The 20,923-nt window shown below is 39.1% G+C and overlaps 1 protein-coding gene and 1 long non-coding RNA gene across 2 annotated transcripts in view; one reads left to right on the top strand and one right to left on the bottom strand.

The window, feature by feature from the left end:
* The window catches only part of LOC132102733 (glutamate receptor ionotropic, kainate 3-like), a 165,140-nt gene that overhangs the window by 59,772 nt on the left and 84,445 nt on the right, over window positions 1–20,923 (top strand). The window lies entirely within an intron of this gene.
* LOC132103556 (uncharacterized) lies at window positions 12,204–15,461 on the bottom strand. Its single transcript, XR_009423397.1, has 3 exons — window positions 15,159–15,461; window positions 13,521–13,807; window positions 12,204–12,283 (listed from the first exon to the last, which is right to left on the bottom strand). It is a non-coding gene; the product is annotated as an uncharacterized LOC132103556 (long non-coding RNA).

Below are 20,923 nucleotides of genomic sequence, written 5' to 3' on the forward strand. Positions count from 1 at the left end.
TAAATTATTGAAAAAAAAAAGAGGTTCTGCAAATCCAGGGTCTCCTCAGTGATTTCCCAGTTGTCCTCTAAGCTGTACTGTACACATAAAGCCCATGTGCTTTAATACCATACTCACTGTACAGTGCTCTATTGATTATATATGGTTGAGTTTCAAACATATCATATGTGGAATTGACCTGTTTTTGTCTGCAATAAAATTCTAAAAACAAATTATGTTAACCCAGTTTCTAAGTCACTTTAATGTGACCACTTTGTAAAAAAATAAAAAATAATATATATATATATATACATATTAGTGGTTCTGCTATTTGTGAGTAGAGAGCGAGCGGGCCGGAAGGTGGTCCCAAAGTCATCTGCTCATTATTGCATTTGTTCCAGGGGGTGTGAACGATCAAAGTAAGGCATGCTCAGTTTCCATTTCAGTAGCTCCTGTCCTAGAAATTAGCCGGGGGTGTCCCAAATGACATGCACTGGACCCTCCGTCCATTTGTCTGCATTAAGTTTGCATTGGAATGGTCTCTTTAGTAATAAGTAGGTCAGTTTTTTAATTTAGTCCTGTCCTCTTGCACTTTGAAAGCGGGGTAACCTATTCGCTCACCTGGGTTAATGTTGGCTTAGTCCATGTACTGTGTGCAGGCAAAATCTGCTTTGGTTTCTGGCTGTATTCTTTATACTTAGAATAAGTTTGATATGGCATTTTACCTATTATTGTGGAATGGTGTTTTTTTCATGGAATACCAGAACATGCTACTGCATTTTACAAATTTACTATGACAAACGAAAAAGAAATAACATCACTTCATTGGGGTTAACGTAGTAGTAAATCTCACTATATATATATATATATATATATATATATATATATATATATATATATATATATATATATATATATATATATTATAATTCTTAAGATAAAGACATATTATAGAACAGGTGGATTAGAAGTCACTGTATGTATTAACAAAGTGACATGCTGGCTTTACAGATTAGCGATTAGCTCTTTTACTGAGTAGGAGAGGCTTAGTTCGATAGCACAGCAAAATGGAGTGTTGCAATTTTCCCCATTTAAAACTATACAAGCGATAACACCTCTTGGGTATTCTATAGTCTTTGATACTACTAGCATTTGTGATGTATTTTGAATAAATTAATAGATCCAAACTGGTAAAAAAAGAAAATAAATTCGCAACTTTCATTGACCCAATAACCAGCTATGTTTCTGATTTGGTGACTAGTTTTTGTGTTGAACTTCACTAAACATACAGTTTGAAAGATTTTTGCTGCATACTTCATACTGTTTCACAATAAATAACAGGCATTGCCTTTAAGTCGGTCACTCTCGACACCACGTCGGTGACTGACGAATATATCGAATATATCGCTTTGATAGACCAATTTACTTCGAGTGTAAACTAAACGAGCCAATGCACATTGGCATGCAATTATTGCATCCAGCTGCCGCTGATCACTGCATGAGCATAAGAAGGCAGCAGGTGCAATGCATTCCAGCTTTTCGCTTCGGAGCCGAGTGTTAGTATCGCTTATAAGGATGCCGTTTCACCCGTGCGTTTCTGGGTGCGGTCGTTACCTGGCAACGGGTGATGGTCACGATCGCTGCCTCACGTGTCTGGGCGTCGAGCACGCTGAGGTGGCTTTCATGGATGAGTCATGTTCTCACTGCGGGAATATGACCATCTCGGAGCTGCGAACCAGGCTCCACTACCTTCAGGGGGCGGAGTCCCATTGCCGCGGCCGCGATCTTGGGCTCGTTCTGGCGGCCGACAGACTAGAACCACTTCCGGCAGTAGCGCGGCTGGCCAAGGCCGCCGAGAGGGTAGGGCTCGAGTGGAATCCCCCACTGACTCCCGAACCCTTGCGGCTGGATGATTGGTTTCTCGGGGTGGCGCCCGCCGACCGCAGTGCCCCACCCTGCTCGTCGCCGAGGGCAGCCCCCTGCATCCGCCCCGCTGACGTGCCACATCTGCAGCATCCTCCAAGTGGTGCCATGGAGCTGGGCGCAGGCAGGCTGCCCCTCCCGTCCCGGCCGCCGTCAAACTTGGCGGTGAGCAGAAGAGCAAGAGGCCCCGGGACCGGTGACCCAGAGAGAGGTAGCTGCTTTCTGGGGGATGGTGAAGGCACCTCTCCCTCCCCTGGAGGAGGGCCAGGCGGAGAATCTGGAAATCTCAACAGGAGAGCAGTTTTCTCCCTATCTGGGTCCCAGGAGGGCACGGAGAGTTGCGGATGGCCAAGCACCGGACCTCACTCATCCTCTTCCTTTGCCAGATGGCAGCAGCGGGTGGTTCGAGAACGCCAACAAAGGCCCTACTCATGCACCCTCTGCCAACCCGTGGAACCAGGTGAGCCCTGCACCCCACACTCGCACCACACTCCGGCCTGCTCACAAGCCGCCCGAGGTGGGTCCCTGTGTTCCACCTCGCTGCCCCACTGCGGGTACAGCTGTGGTTCCGCTGGTCCCGCTTGTACGGTTTTTAAGGGCCTGGTCAGTGCTACCCAGCCCGTCTCGCTGGCTTCTGCGAACCATCAGCCTCGGCTATGCGATTCAGATCGCCCGGCATCCCCCCAAGCTCTGCGGTGTCTGCTTCACTACAGTGAAAGCGTCCGATGCCCCTGTCTTGTGGGAAGAGATCGCAGTCCTACTGGTGAAGGACGCAATAGAGCTGGTCCCTCCAGCCGATATGAGGACAGGCCCGTACTTCATTGTACCCAAGAAAGGCGGCGGGTTATGACCGATCTTGGATCTGTGAGTTTTGAATCGGGCCCTCCATCGGCTACCGTTCAAAATGTTGACACAGAAACGCATTTTCGGGTACGTCCGTCCCCAAGATTGGTTTGCAGCGATCGACCTGAAGGATGTGTACTTTCATGTGTCCATCCTTCCGTGCCACAGACCTTTTCTGGTCTGGCTCTTTTCAGGACAGCGGTCCCACTGAAACTCTTTCAGAGGCTCCTGGGGCATATGGCGGCCCCGGCGGAACTTACACCGCTCGGCCTATTACATATGAGACCGCTCCAGCACTAGCTTTATGGCCGAGTCCCAAGATGGGCGTGGAAGCGAGGCACTCTTCGGGTCCAAGTTACACCGGCCTGTTGCTAAACCCTCACTCCGTGGTCAGATCTTGCATTTCTCTGGGCAGGGGTGCCCCTAGAGCAGATCTCCAGGCATGCTGTGGTTTACATGGATGCCTCCACCACCGGCTGGGGGGCCACGTACAACGGGCATGCAGTCTCAGGGGCTTGGAGGGCCCGCAGCTGCAGTGGCACATCAATTGCCTAGAGTTGTTAGCAGCGCACCTTGCCTTGAACCATCTCAAAGGTCTCTTACGAGGCAAGCATGTGCTGGTCCGAATGGACAACACTGCGCTCTCGTCGCATATCGCAACTCGCCCACCACCTCCTCCTTTGGAGTCAGAAGGTTCTGAGGTCACTTCGTGCCGTTCACATTCCAGGCCTGCTCAGTCATACAGCCGACGAGCTGTCTTGAGCAATGCTCCCGGGAGAATGGTGACTCCATCCCCTGACAGTCCAGCTAATTTGGAGGTCGTTCAGAGCCACTCAGGTAGACCTATTTGCTTCTCCAGAGACCTCTCACTGCCAGTTGTTCTACTCCCTGACCGAGGGAACTCTCAGCACGGACTTACTGGCACACAGCTGGCCGCGGGACCTACGCAAGTATGCGTTTGCACCTGGGTCCAGACCTTTGGAAACTGGAGGAGGCAGACCCAGCCCTGGCTTTGCTTTGTCCCATCCGAGCATTAAGGAGCTACGTAGACCGGACACAAAGCTTCAGGACCTCAGACCAGCTCTTTGTCTGTTACGGAGGCCGGCAAAGGGGAGTGCCGTCTCTAAGCAGAGGATGGCCCACTGGATTGTGGATGCCATAACCCTGGCTTATTAGGCTCAGGATGTGCCCTGCCCATTCAGGTTGCGAGCTCACTCAACTAGAAGTGTTGCATCCTCCTGGGCGCTGGCTCGTGGCGCCTCGCTGACAGATATTTGTAGAGCTGCAGGCTGGGCGACCCCTAACACGTTCGCTAGGTTCTATAGCCTTCGTGTAGAGCCGGTATCCTCCTGTGTTCTCACCTCAAACGGGTAGTGGCACTTGCTTAAACTGCTCCAGAGTATCCGTACTGTAGACCCTGTTGAGATCCTCCATCACCCTAAGCAGCTGGACGCGGCAGAACGTCCAGCGCCAGGCCTTCATGATGTATCCGTGAGAACCATGGAAGGGTGGGTTCCATATTGAGACCTAAGCGGTACTCGTATGCGTATAGTCCATGGTATAGCCTTAGAGCCCATGTTTCCCCGGCTGACTTCTGCCTTCCCAAGAGGGATTTTAATCACCTCAAATTTCTCTGTATACTCCTAAACAGATGCTATATGTGTATTTGCCTCCGAGACCTCCTTCCGGAAGGATGGGGCTTCCGCAGCGTCCTGGTTCCAAGCGGACCACGCACGTTTTCCCAGTGTTATCCAATTTCACCCAGTGAGGTAGTGCTTTGACAACGGTGAGTGGAGCTACTTGTTCTGAGCCCCGGCCTACACCTAATAGGGGTGCAGGCAGCTCGCACAGGGCACTGGAAGGGGCAGCACCCATGGCGCTTTGATAGGGTTCCCATATTCGTCAGTCACCGACGTGGCGTCGAGAGTGACCGACTGAAAGGGAACGTCTCGGTTATGTATGGTAACCCTCGTTCCCTGAGGGAGGGAACGGAGACGCCACGTCCTGTCGCCATGGTTGCTGCACCGCCGCTGAGCTCCTCAGCGAAAAACTGGAATGCATTGCACCTGCTGCCTTCTTATACTCACGCAGTGATCAGCGGCAGCTGGATGCAATAATTGCACGGCAATGTGCATTGGCTCGTTTAGTTTACACTCGAAGTAGATTGGTCTATCGAAGCGATATCCCATATTCGTTAGTCACCGACGTGGCGTCTCCGTTCCCTCCTTCAGGGAACGAGGGTTACCATACATAACCGAGACGGTATTCAGTATGATACTGTGCACTAGTACATAGCCTTACATTGTCCAATAACAATATATCACCTGCTGCGTGACCGCATTCGCCTTGTCTTTTTGAAAGATACAAGCCACAGTTGCTTGAGCTGACAGGCCATTTATGTTAGTTCAATAATAAAGTCCTTTGTGCCGCCGCAATGGTTCATTCACATATCTGTGCTGACTGTTCATTGATTTTCAGTACTGAATCTATTCTTTAAACTCAAATCTTGAAGTGATGATGGCACAGTTTCTGCAGTAACACACTGTTCATTTAACATTTCATTTATCACTGTGGACCTGAGGACTTTGAGGACATTTTCACCTTCACATTTAACACAACAGTAAAAGTGAAACAGATCTCTCATTAAGACCCTTAAGATTTCATTAACATTGATGAAGAGCAATGATGGTGGTGGTTAGGATGTTATAACATTTTGGGAGAAGATGCATGGCTACAGCATCTTATTACAAATGCAAACAGGAACTGGCAAGGTTATTGCTAATCAAGTGGAATGAGTAAACAGTGTCACAAATCTGCTTGTAAAATAGGAATTGATATTCATTGTCCAAACTCTGTCTAAATATTAATTGCTTCCCTAAATGTAAAATCAATGACAATTATACTATCTTGTGTATTGGTAGTGCTTAGTAGTTATCTAACCTAGTGATCTGGAGATCCATTTTAATCTTGGGAGTGTTTGACCCTCAGGTAATGTCTAGGCCTTCTGCTGTTCCTGGTTCAGAACTTGGGAATTAAAAGAGCCCCTCATGTCGCGTTAATGGAAATGATGCCCCTAAGCGATGGACAGGCCTATTACAATAAATCCCTGTACGCTCACACATACACCCACAATGTTTAGTTTCCCCTTCTCTCGCTGTCTTTCCCCTTGCTACCCACCACCCCCCCACACCCCTACACACACACACTCACACCTCTTTGCACCTCTGATTTACGTTGCTGTCCTTATTTTACAGTTGATCAACTTGCAGTTAAGTTCAAAGAGAAAATTCTGCCATCATTTATCCACCATTTTTGTTTGTTTGTTTAATTTGAAGATTATTAATGCTGCTCTTTTCAGCACATTTGTATAGTGAGGAGTTGCCGTTATGCTTTATATATATATATAAGACAATAATATTTGTGTGGTCTGACTGAAGCCTGATGCGAGTTTGAATATTATATATGAGAGCTAAAATTCACAATAATGCTATGACATAGGAGTTTGATTCTTTAAGGAAAGAATTAATGAATGGATGGATGAATGAATAAGTGAATATTGTTATAAAAATGTACATATGACATCACAATTTAGAGTTTTTCTTTTTTCTCACAATTCTGATTTTATATCTCACAGTTCTATTTTAACCCATTTATTTTTCTTCTCACAGCTCAGAATTGTGAGATATACTCTTTCTGTTTATAGGTTTGTTCCTCGATCAGTGTTACCACAAAGCTCATGATAAAAATAAATAAATAAATAAAAGCTGTTTTTATGTTTCATTTGGATGCTTTATAGTGTGTTTTTGCCCTATTTGGAACTTGACTGACATGGATTCTATGTACAATAATTATATATTTTTTTTAAAACAGCACGAGGTCTCTTCAAAAAATGTTCTTTTGTGTTCCGGCTAAAAGATCCGGAATGATGAGTAAATGATGACAGAAATGATTTTTTGGCAGAAAAATGTCTTTAGAAAAATGATAGCAGGGACACAGAACACTGTGTCCTCTCACTTCATACTTGTGATTTATGTCTCTCCATATCTTAAAGTCATTAATCTTGTAGTAATGTAATTTGTTGGGGGGGGGGGGTATTTTTGCCTCATTGTTGGCAATGATATTCTATTTGTCCCCTGTCGCTCCTCACAGCAGACACACCGAGAGAGATGCTGTAATATTTGCATACAATATTTTGATTGTGGTCTTTTCTTTCTTGGATATACTTTATTAAACCTTGATTGACCCTTACCCAGCACAATTCTGTATGATTAATCTGGGAAATCTATGTTTCCTTCATAGTTCTGCTTATGCTCTCTCTATCTGTGGTGAGTGATGCATTTATTTATATGGTAGCTGATAATCAGTGGTGTAATGTTATGAAGTAATAATAATTTGTTACAGTACTTAAGCATTTTTTTAGGAGTAGGCTATCTGTACTTTACTTGAGTTTTTATATTTTAGGCAACTTTTACCTTTACTCCATTACATTTCCTAATTAAAATGAATACTTTTACTCCGATACATTTCCCATAAGTATATTCGTTATTTACTACAAAATAGTCAGAAGAACACAGACTGCAGGAAAGCAGGTTTGACGAATCAGTTGTCTGGCATTTGCAAGTTAGACTCATGCTCATTTGCAAACAAGTGCGCGCACAACTGTGAATGATTTCATTTCCCACTCAAGTTGAGTCTGGGGTGTGTGATACACAGTGTTGGGGAGTAACTAGTTACATGTAACGGCGTTACGTAATTTAATTACAAAATTATTGTAACTGTAATTAGTTACAGTTACTACGAAAAAATGAGTAATTAAATTACAGTTACTTATGAAATTTTTTACGATTACAAAGGGGATTACATTTGAATATTTACACACATCCACATACAGATTTAACTGATTTCTTTCCCAAATTGCACTGAATATTCTGAGACATACCGCCCTAATAATTTCCGGGATGCGGAAATACAGTCTGGTTCGTAGAATCCAGTCATAAAAACGGAACGCGGACGGAATATGCCACATTTTGGATGACTAAATCAAAAGTAGGTCAGTACACTTGAATCAAAACATGACATGGACTAGTGTCTGTGAATATTAAGCCCCAAAAATGCAATATATGACTTGCACATTCTGCGTGTCTGTGGAAATAAGGTGCGGACTGGACACCGGGAGAATTCCCGGTGGCCTGGCAGACGATTTTGCCCCACTATTTAATATCATTATTGTATAATTGCCTGCCGAATGTACTAAAGCGATCATTTGCGAATACGCCATTTGATAATTAAATCTCTAATAAGTCATGAAGTGTTAGTCATGACTCGCGCGCTCTCCGCGCCTCCGCCAAACGGTTTGGATCAGACTCAGAGTAATCAATGCGAGAGAGACAGAGAGAGAGAGAGAGAGAGAGAGAGAGAGAGAGAGAGAGAATAGAGTGGACTGTAGAAGTGCACAGCTGGAGCAGAGAAGCAGAACTACTGTTCAGGGTTTCAGGTCAGTTTCATCTGTAAAGATACTTTTTTGTCTTTGTTTGTTTGTTTTATTTATTTAATCAAGCAGCAGCACGTTGCTCATCAGTCATCACTCAAAATACTATATAAAGGACATCATTATTATCTGTTGTAATGTTACAGTAGGAATTTAGCTGAAAAAAATTCAGATTTTGTTTTATAGGTTTAGGGGGAGCTACGAGAGACAACACCACAACCCTTACGAAAATTAACATTTTAATATTTAACTATAAATCCAGAGAAAATGGTTACTATTGTTTAACTGTGGTAACCAAAAATGTAAAATTATTTTACACATGTATTTATTTAAAAATAAATACAAATCCATTTGCAAAAAAAACAAAAACAAAACAAGGTTATTTTACTTTTATATAGGCTAATAAAAGCATGGTAATTTTTTGTTAGGGAAAAACATGACTCGTGTACAGTATTAGGATTTTTCTATAAAGATATTGTAGTATTGTAGAGTATTGTATTGTAAAGTATAGTTTTATTCAATCTTGAGTATTAAAGTCATGAGAGAGATGGATAACAGGGCAAAATAAAGAGACTGAAGAGAAAAATGGAAGTGAAGGTGCAGTTCAGGAGAGAACTTTTAATTATTTTGCATGTCCCCAAATTAAAGATTTAAACCTTTTTTATGTCAGGTCCATACCAAAAATATGGTTTTGTCCATGAATTTGTTTGTATGAGTTTGAATTTTCCAGTCTGATTTTTTTCCCAGTCCACCCCTCCTGTAAATTAATGGCAAAGACATGGTTTCATTTACTACACATAGGCCTACTGAAGCTTGAAGTGTTTTCAACCTCTGCTGCCTCAATATAGAAGTACACGAGCACATAAACATAATCTCTAGAACTGCTCTGTGTCACTTCATGTGCATTTTACTTATTTTGAGAAAACTATCATCATATACAAAGAGACAGCAGTTTAAAAAAACACCAATGTTTCAGGAGTTTATTACACAGAATACGTCACATGCTTATTAGATAACTGTATTTAAGTTGATGTATATGCTTTCATTTATTATTCTTTAATTTTCACAAATTTAGAAAAGTAATCAAAAGTACTCAAAAGTAATTAGTTAAACAGGGTAACTTGTAATCTGTAACCTATTAGTAAGATTTTTAATGTTTTGAAAGAAGTCTCTTCTGCTCACCAAGTCTGCCTTTATTTGATCCAAAGAACAGCAAATATTACCCTTATACTATTTTAAATGTAATGTATTCCTGTGATCAAAGGTGAATTTTCAGCATCATTCCCCCAGTCTTCAGTGTCACATTAATCAGAAATCATTCTTAATATGCTGATTTGCTGATCAATATATCAATATTTAAATCAGATGAGTAAATTATTTTTCACCATTCTTTGATGAATAGAAGGATCCAGATCAGGATTTATGTGAAATAAAAAGCTTTCGCAACATTATACACCATATCATTCAAAAGTTTAGTCAGTATATATATATATATATATATATATATATATATATATATATATGTAAATTAATACTTTTATTTAGCAAGGATTCTTTAAATTGATCAAAATGATGATAAAGACATCATTTTACAAGATATTTCTATTTCAGATAAATGCTGCTCTTCTGAACTGTCTATTCATCAAAGAAACCTGAAAAAAAATCTACTCAGCTGTTTTCAACATTATCATAATAAGAGTTTTTTTTCTTTCTTTTTTTTTTTTAGCAGCAAATCAGTATATCAGAATTATTTCTGAAGGATCGTGTGACTGGAGTAATGATGCAAAAAAATTCAGCTTTGAAATCTCAATAAATTACATTTTGAAATATATTCAAATAGGAAACAGCTATTTTAAATAGGCTAGTAAAAATATTTCAAAATTTCACTGATTTGCAGTACTTGGATCAAATAAATGCAGGCTTGGAGAACAGATGAGAATTAAAAAACATTAACAAGCTTACTGTTCAAAAACTTTTGACTGGTAGTGGATACTAAAGGCAACTAATTCTTCGCTAATTTCTAGCTTTTCCTTTCTTTTCTTTCTTTCTTTTTTTTGGCTTAGAAATCTATAACTGCTGGACAATAACAAATAATAATGATTTTTTTATACTACAAACAATTGTTATCACATAAGGCAGAATAGATTCTATACTGTAATAAATGCTATGTCAATTAGCACTGCATTGTTCTTATACTTTATTTATCACTTGCTGGAGATTTTTTTGGACTTGAACAAAAACAAAACCGAAAACAAACTGTTTTCATACAGCAATAGCTGGACGCTTTTGCCCATATTAGGAATTTTCTGTTATGACTTTCTGCGCGAGAGCGCCCTCTGGCTTCGAGTATGAATGAAACACACACTGCAGGAGAGTTTAGCGCTCCGTGATGTTCATTTCGCCTTCTCGGTCCAATAAAAAACCATAGGGTCATGCGAAGACTATCCTGTTTCTTTGAGTTTAAATCTATATTTATTTACACCAGCTCTTGAAAACCTCTATATGAACTCACTTGCCCGAAAAAGTGTGGGGGACGAATTTCCGTGATACTAAAAGTGGGGGGGACACGTCCCCCGCGTAATCTATGCCCCTGGTTGTAATGATGTGCGATCTGATATTATCAAGTAGTCTATATCACCAAATCACACAGAGTACACGCACGTTGATGTATTAGTCTGTTGAAACTCGAAATTCCAGGCATTCTAAATTTAAGATGGCAAAAATGCTTCTGTATGCTTTTATATTTATATAATTTTTTTATAGTTACCTTAATCTATATCACACAAAGAGTAACACTACTGTTTTCTGCAGATATCAGCATCAACACATTTAATAATCATTTTAAACAAGTTCAGTAAAGCAGTAAGTACATTTCAGAAATAATATTGTTGGATTTTTTATTAATTTTGCTTACGAAAATAGTTTAAAACAAAGATCACAGCACTGTTTTGCGTCTCTGAGAAATGGACGGTGTTTACTTATCGAATGAATCAGCTTTTTGAATTAATCCGTTGAATAAATGATTCAGTGATTCTCTCATTTAACACAGTCAAATTCTTTGTTTCTGAACGAATCAGTCGTTTTAATGAATCGATTGAATCTCAATGACTCTCAATTAACAGTCACACTGTAAAAAATGTACTGTAGAATTTACAGGATTTTACTGGCAAAAAAATTGCCAATAAAATCCTGTAAAAAATGATGTTAATTGCTGTAAAATGGATTACAGGACATTACTGCTAAGCAAATTACAGTTAATAGTTGTACTAGTAGTTTATTTTACAGCAATATTTTGTAAATTCACTAAAGTACAGTATTTACCTGGCAAAAAAGTTGCCAATTAATTCCTGTAAATATATTTTACAGTATTTTTTTGTAATTTCATTAAATTACAGTATTTAACTGGCAACAAAAGTTGCCAATAAAATCCTGTAAATACCCCTAAATACAATATGATGTTGTAATAATTTAACAATGAAACTGCTTTAAAGAATAATTTTAACAGTAAACTATAAAATACTGATATAAATGCATTATCATGAGCTCTATCTTAATACATTTACAAATGAATAAAAACCAAGTCAATGATGTTGCAAATAAGTATTTATTAAAACTGGCAGAAAGACATTGCAAGGCTTTTACTGGTAAAATAAAATTTTCAGTCTTTCAACAGTTAAATCTTATCATAAAAATAGCATAGCATCACAAATAACTGTTTAAAAAAAGCCATATTCAGAGTAGAACATTAACTTTCTATAAAAATGAAGGTCAATCAATAGAATTTGTATAATTTTGGTAAAAAAAAAATATGTTTTAAAGAAAAGGATTAAAATAAAATGCTGGAATCAACATTAAATCACAAATTAAAATTTTAATTGTTTGAGCTTATGTTCTATTAAATTAAGAATATTCCTGCAAAAGACAAATTAATAAATACATACTGAAAGTCACACACATGAGGGTTGTCCTTCTTCTCTGAGACTTTTCCACTTGTTTTGCCTCTATGTGTCCGTCTTGTATCCAGTGAGTGTTGTGATTCCAAGAAAACATCTGCACATAAAAACAAGCAAAAACATCAGGATAAAGTTAAGTATTGAATGAAACTAGCTCAATAAAATAAATGTCAAAATGCCACTTATACAATACAATCAGCATTTACCAGTACTTAATAGGTTACTCCACCCCAAAATGAAAATCTTACCATTAATCACTTACCTCCATGTCGTTCCAAACCCGTAAAAGCTTAATTCGTCTTCGGAACACAATTTAAGATATTCTGGATGCAACCGGGAGGTTTGTGACTGTCCCATAGACTCTCCAGTAAATACCACTGTCAAGGCCCAGAAAAGTATGAAAGACATCATGGTAAATGGTAAATGGACTGCATTTATATAGCGCTTTCAACAGACCACATGGCCATCCAAAGCGCTTTACAATTTTGCCTCACATTCACCCATTCACACTCACATTCACACACCGACTGCGGTGTCTGTCATTCAAGGCGCCATCCAGCTCGTCGGGAGCAGCTGGGGTTAGGTGTCTTGCTCAAGGACACCTCGACACTTGGTCAGGTGGAGCCGGGATTGAACCACCAACCTTCCGGTTTGAAGACAACCTACATGAACCACTGAGCCACTGCCGCCCCATCATCAGAATAGTCCATCAGTGGTTCAACCGTAACGTTATGAAGCGACGACAATACTTTTAGTATGCAAAGAAAACTAAAATAAGGATTTATTCAACAATTAGTCTCCTCTGCATCAGTGTAGTGCCATTTTTGGAGAGTATCTGTTGGACACACACTACATAGCCTGTTCTGTGTCAGCTGGGTCACATGGACACGCTTCTATGTTTATTTACACTGTGTTGATTTGAACAAAAACAGCGTATCCGTGTGGTGCGGCTGACATAATAAAAAATAACGACTTTGTTAAATAAAGAAAAAAAAATCTTTTTGTTTTCTTTGCATACAAAAAGTATTCTTGTAGCTTTGTAAAATTACAGTTGAACCACTGATGGCAGATGGACTATTCTGACAATTCTTTTCATACTTTGCTGGGCTTAGACATTGTTAATTGTTTGGCTGTCAGTGGGACAGATGCAAGCCTCCCGGTTCTCATCTGAAATATTTTAAATTGTGTTCTGAAGACGAACATAGCTTTTACGGGTTTGGAACGACATTAACAGTTAACAGTGATGAATGACTACATTTTCATTATGTGGTGGAGTAACCCTTTAAATAAGTAACCTTTTTCACAAATGAAATTACTTAAGTAAAACTTGTTACCTTTGAAAAAATTAATGTGTGCAAAAGATGCCTGCTCCCGGGACGCACAATGTTGAGGTATGAATTCACAACCATCTGACCCTCAAATAGTCAAAAGCCACAGGGTGGACCTGAAATGAATAAATATAAGCAATAATGTAACCTACAATGCAGTATTTCAATATAAAATGTAATCTAAATTACAAGTTTATCAAATTATTTAAAGAATTAATACATTACCTAATAAAATCAGCTTCAGAGTCTTGAAGCATCGAACATTTCTCCACATCAGCTGCTATTCTTTGCACCTACACGACATAAAGAAAATAATCTTGTGATTTCTTTAAGCATTATGTGCTGTAAATGAGACCAAAATTAACACCCAAAAAGGCATGTATTTTAGAATAAACAAACTATTATAAATTATATAATTTATAATACAAATTGTAATATTACATTGTAGAACTGTACCACCAATCAAATTAAATAATTAACAGTGCAAAATTACAACTGTGTAATAACATGAAATTTGAAAATACAATTAATAAATGTTGGAAAAATGCAATGCTATTTGTTAAACCTGAAACTAATCCGCCATTAGGTGGCAGTAAATAACTAACGCATTCTCATCCCAAGGCGTCATATACTGACACTCTTGACATTTCGTCAACATCCTACGCATATGGCACCCTCTAGCGTCAATATGAGACACAGATTATGGGTTAAGGTTAGGGTTAGGGTTAGACCGCTAGGAGGCGCCTTCTGGCCCATTTTTATCTGCTTCTAATATTGACGCTAGAGGGTGCCATGTGCGTAGGATGTTGACGAAATGTCAAGAGTGTCAGTATATGACGCCTTGGGATGAGAACGGTCTGTAAATAACTTAATGAGGGAATCAACTGAGTCATTCATTGAACCGATCCGTTCAAAAAGATGAATCATTTAGCTAAAGTTTTGAGAGTTTTGATTTGAAAATGAGCAAAATAGTTTTGCTTTGGTCTTTGTTTGGAACTATATTCGTTGGTGAAATACAACAACAGTTAATATTGTGTCTAAAAAAGTAAGTAACTTGTTAACTAATTGTTTATTGAACTATGTATTTGTAATCGTGGTACTCAGCAAAACTGCTCACTTGTGATGCTTCTTATATCTTATGTTATGAATAAACTCAACAGTTGAACATTTACCTCATGTATTTTCTGAGAGTTTATGTGGAAAGGGCTGGCTTTTCTTTTTTTTTTTTTTTTTAAATCAGGCTAACTTGTCCAGTCGGGCATATAAAGATGTCTTTCACTTATTATAGTAAGGCGTCGAGTCAATATGGGATAGTTGAACGAATGAAATTTCAAATTTTTGCTGTTCGTCAGTTATTTCGATAGATAGTAGTTGCTATGACAATCGTTCGCATTGGGCTTTATTTTAAGTTAGGTAAACACTACTTTTAAATGCTCTCAATAAGAAAATTTTACTTCCAAAAATCGAACATTTGGCGTAACTTAACTATGCTATGATAGCAATTGCCAGTTTACTGCACATAAGTTACCAAGGCCACTTGTCTAAATGTCAGGATAGGAGGCCATTGTGACATGAAATCGTTTATACATTAACTTAAATAAATATAAAAGGATATATTTCTTAAGTATAATTAAGTGAACTTACCAGGAATTATGAATAAAGCCTCTTATCTTCAATCGTTCTCGGGCTGCTCCAGTCGGCTGGGTTTCAGATTTGAATGATGCGCGCGCAATCCCATAATGCCACACTACAGTAAGTTAGTGTAAAAAGCAGGAACTACAGTGACAACACCTGCTTCTTGTAAATGAATTACAGTTGACGTGGAAATATACTGTTAACAACTGTAAAACCTTATTTGACCCATAATGCATTGCGAACTACAGCTGCATCTTGTAAAATGTTTATACAGTAAAATTCTGTAAAATTTTGCTGTAGAAACTACAGCAATTTTTTACAGTGCACTTCCGTGCAGTGCAGTGGTTTTGATTTCACATGTCAACTTTTTTATGTTTTAAATTATTTCAAATATCAGTCTTCAACGTTTTATGTAAAAACAAAACATTAGGCCTATTTATGCATCTGTAATTGCAGTTTAAATGCATCCATGTCCCCTTTCATAAACTGTGTGAATACAGGTGTATCAGGTGCATCTCAAAAAATTTGAATGTCATGGAAAAGGTCTTTTTTTATTTGTAATTTAAATTAAAAAAAAATTGTTATATACTAAATTCATTGCACACAAACGGAAATAGTTCAAGAGGTTTTTTTTTTTCATTTTTTTTTTATTCTGATGGTTACAATTTACAGCATATGAAAAACATATTAGTATCTCAAAAAATTTGAATATTCCATTTTGAGCTTGATTAATTTGATTAATTTTGATTATAAATATTGGGTACCTCTTGGGCTAGTTTAGAACATGCAATCACAATTATGGGAAAGACTAATGAGTTGACAGTTGTCCAGAAAACAATCATCAACACCCTCCACAAGGAGGGAAAGCCACAGAAGGTCATTGCTGAAAGGGCTGGCTGTTCACAGGGAGCTGTATAAAAATATATTCATAGAAAGTTGACTGGAAGGAAAAAGTGTGGTAGGAAAAGGTGCACAAGCAACAGGGATGACTACAGCCTTGGCAAGATTGTCAGGAAAAGCCGATTCAAGAACTTGGGAGAGCTTCACAAGGAGTGGACTGAAGCTGGAGTCACCACACTCAGACATCTTCAGGAAAACAGCTACAGATGTCACATTCCTAGAACTAAGCCACTCCTGAACCAGAAATGACATCAGAAGCATTTCACCTGGGGTAAGGAGAAAAAGAACTGGACTGTTGCTCAGTCCAAAGTCAATGCAGCCATCTACCAGGAGATTTTGGAGCACTTTATGCTGCCATCTGCTGACAAGCTTTATGGAGATGCTGATTTCACTTTGCAACAGGTCTTTATCACCAGCCCACAGTGTCAAAACCACTTCCAAGTGGTTTGATGACAATGATATTACTGTGCTTCTTTGGCCAGCCAACTCACCTGACCTGAACCTCACAGAGAATCTATGGGGTATTGTGAAGAGCAAGATAAGTAACATCTGACAAACAATACAGAGGAGCTGAAGACCGCTATCAAAGCAATAACACCTCAGCAGTGACACGGGCTGATCGCCTCCATGCCACGCCACATTGAAACAGTAATTTGTGCAAAAGGAGCCCCAACCAAGTATTGAATTCATATTTAAACCTGCTTTAGAGATCTTGAACATTTCTGTTCTGGTCTGTGTTGTTTTTTTTTGTTTTGTTTTTTTATTTAAACTACAGTTAATAATTGGCTTTTGAACAAGTTTTTGATGTACAGTACTAACTGTTACTATGTTGTTAGTGCTGAGAACATGTAATCTGGATTGTGTAATCGTATTATTTTTTTTTTACTTGTAATTAGATTGTATTACATTTTAAAATACTTGTAATCAGACTACCGTCACTTCTTATTGATGATTATTGACATTAAATTGAATTTATCACATGATACATTTTCCTTTCTAAAATAGCCTATATACGTACATTCAGAAAGTCTACCAGTTTAAGAACATTCACACAAAGAACAGTCACTAGTCATAATTACACAGAAAACTGAGAGGTCACACAGTATTTGACAAATTAATTTACAAAAAATCTTTTTTATTTTAAAGGGTTAGTTCGCCCAGTTTGCAAAATTATGTCATTAATAACTTACCCTCATGTTGTTCCAAACCCGTCAGACCTCTGTTTATTTTTGGAACACAGTTTAAGATATTTTAGATTTAGTCCGAGAGCTCTCAGTCCCTCCATTGAAGCTGTGTGTACGGTATACTGTCCATGTCCAGAAAGGTAATAAAAATATCTTCAAAGTAGTCCATGTGACATCAGAGGGTCAGTTAGAATTTTTTGAAGCATCGAAAATACATTTTGGTCCAAAAATAGCAAAAACTACGACTTTATTCAGCATTGTCTTCTCTTCCATGTCTGTTGTGAGACAGTTCAAAACAAAGCAGTTTGTCATATCCGGTTCGCGAACGAATCATTCGATGTAACCGGATCTTTTTGAACAAGTTCACCAATTTGAACTGAATCGTTTTAAACGGTTCGTGTCTCCAATACGCATTAATCCACAAATGACTTAAGCTGTTAACTATTTTAATGTGGCTGACACTCCCTCTGAGTTAAAACAAACCAATATCCCAGAGTAATTCATTTACTCAAACAGTACAATGACTGAACTGCTGTGAAGAGAGAACTGAAGATGAACACCGAGCTGAGCCAGATAACGAACAAAAGATTGACTTGTTCACGAGTCAAGAACCGTTTCTGTCAGACGCTTCCGATTCGAGAACCGAGGAGCTGATGATACTGCGCATGTGTAATTCAGCGTGAAGCAAACCGACACACAGAGCATCTGAACCGAACTGATTCTTTTGGTGATTGATTCTGAACTGATTCTGTGCTAATGTTATGAGCCCAGGTAAACCGAAGGCTTGCAACCATCGCCATTACGTCGAGCGCAAAAGAACCCTTCATTATCTGGCTCGGCTCGGTGTTCATCTTCATCCGAGTCACCAGCCTCAGAAATCGCAGGTTAACAGCAGCTCAGATTAGAGACCAGGTCAATGGCACACGGAGTTCTAGCAGCAGACACATCTCTAGAACAACTGTTAAGAGGAGACTGTGTGAATCAGGCATTCATGGTAGAATATCTGCTAGGAAACCACTGCTAAAGAAAGGCAACAAGCAGAAGAGACTTGTTTGGGCTAAAGAACACAAGGAATGGACATTAGACCAGTGGAAATCTGTGCTTTGGTCTGATGAGTCCAAATTTGACATCTTTGGTTCCAACCACCGTGTCTTTGTGCGACGCAGAAAAGGTGAACGGATGGACTCTACATGCCTGGTTCACACCGTGAAGCATGGAAGAGGTGTGATGGTGTGGGGGTGCTTTGCTGGTGACATTGTTGGGTATTTATTCAAAATTGAAGACATACTGAACCAGTATGGCTACCACAGCATCTTGCAGCGGCATGCTATTCCATCCGGTTTGTGTTTAGTTGGACCATCATTTATTTTTCAACAGGACAATGACCCCAAACACACCTCCAGGCTGTGTAAGGGCTCTTTGACCAAGAAGGAGAGTGATGGGGACCTGGCCTCCACAGTCACCGGACCTGAACCCAATCGAGATGGTTTAGGGTTGAGCTGGACCCCAGACTGAAGGCAAAAGGGCCAACAAGTGCTAAGCATCTCTCGGGGAACTCAAGACTGTTGGAAGACCATTTCAGGTGACTACCTCTTGAAGCTCATCAAGAGAATTCCAAGAGTGTGCAAAGCAGTAATCAAAGCAAAAGGTGGCTACTTTGAAGAGCCTAGAATATGACATATTTTCAGTTGTTTCACACTTTTTTTGTTATGTACATATTTCCAAATGTGTTATGTCATAGTTTTGATGCCTTCAGTGTGAATCTACAATTTTCATAGTCATGAAAATAAAGAAAACTCTTTGAATGAGAAGGTGTGTCCAAACTTTTGGTCTGTACTGTATATACATATATATTATTTTTTTTGTAATTTGGAAACATTGACTGACTACCATTTGTAAGCAGTCAATCCACCTATGTGTATATTTTAGCATGGCTCGAACACTGTATTAACCAGTCAGCATCAGTAGCGTAACGTGACTTTATCCTAGAAAATGTATTCACGGTTACGTGATGTGAGTGTTGAGCTCAGGAACATGGTGATGTACTTAAAGCATCTGCTAAAGCAAAAGTCTGGCTTTTTGCCAGCTTGGCGCTACCTTCCCTTTCTCTCTCTGAATGCATATGGAGGCCAAGGCCCAGATTCTGCTCTGGGCTCTTTCTGTGTGTGTGTGTGTTTTGGGTACATTATTTTTTGGCCTGCACCCTTCATTGTTCTGCAGAGTTTGGCAGAGGTTACCTGTCACAATATGACCGGGTGTCTGGCACCCAGAGTGAACCACCTGCATTCAACAATAGCATTGCTCTCCTGATATGGAAGGGGCTGTAGTGTAGCATTATAATATCATTATGGCAGCTCTGTTTTTAAACTTTTGACTTTTTCATGTCTTAAAGTTGTCTTTTGTAAAGGCACATAACAAAGTCTTGGCTACAAAAAACAAAAAAAAAACACAGTTGATCATTTCCACTTGGTATTACTCAGGAAAAAAAAAAAGAGAAATAGATATTGTACAATGAACACACGCTGACGTTTTGTGACAATGTGCCCCATAAGGTGAATTGTTACTCTATATGGAGTAAGACCTTTCAGTGGAAACTGAACAGATAGGACTAGGGTTATAAAGGCAGGATAATGAGGGCACTGAGAGGTGTTGAATCAATCAATGATCAAACTAAACAAGGACAGGAAACAGACCAAATAAGGAAAAACAGGAACTGTATGTGTGTATGTATGGTGTATGTGTGTGTGTATGAAATGCTACTTTTAAAAGGAAATATGAAGAATGGGCTGCTTCATATCTTGCTTATATTTTATGTGTTTGAATCCATGTGTCACACTAACAATTATGTGTTTCTAAACATATGATAATTAATAAAATGACTTTTAGTAATGTAGTATAAATGTAATAACTTGACTCAACCTTAGAAACAAACATTAAACCTTCTCTTAAAATGTTCATAATATTGTGGACACTTTTTTAACAGTTGTCTTGTGTACAATTGTGATTTATCATGTTCACTCATTTAGCAAACAGCTATAACAGCTATTGTTGTTTTATGACATATGGTATGTATGAAATATGTGATATGATAGATACAAAAGCACTTTTTTTTTTACCCCAATATTTGAAAGGTTTTAAACAAACTTACAAACACATTGCTATAGAAATATCTGTAACCTTAAGGTTACAGCTCTTGTGACAACTAGCCCCAGTCTCCTTTGTATAAGGAAGGGAGGACATTGTATGTCACATTTTGTAGTTTATGACCCTGTGTTTGTCATCCTGTCAAGTGTTTAATGTATTAGTGCAATGTAAAAAAAACAAAAACAAACAAACAACCCTTTCCCTGCAATGCTAGAGATATGGAAAGCAAGCGAGCCACAGAGGACTGGAAATAAAACACAAAAGCCGTGTGTGAGAGGGAGGAACAGAGCAAACGCTGTGATGAATTGCAGAAGCGAGAAAACGAGTCACTTGAGCATAAAATTAGATTTTACAAATGTGTTGTTACCTGACAGTTATTTGACAGAGAAGGTATTGCAACATTGGAACGTATATTAATACTGATAATCATATTGAATAAGTGAGAGATTGGGAGCTTTGATGGTGGTTGAGGGGACAGATCTTAATTCATCCCTTTTTATCACTGCAGACTTAAACTTGTGCTTGATTGGCTGCTGTCATTTATAT

The sequence above is a fragment of the Carassius carassius genome, chromosome 24 (genome assembly GCF_963082965.1).
Source record: "Carassius carassius chromosome 24, fCarCar2.1, whole genome shotgun sequence".
NCBI lineage: Eukaryota > Metazoa > Chordata > Actinopteri > Cypriniformes > Cyprinidae > Carassius > Carassius carassius.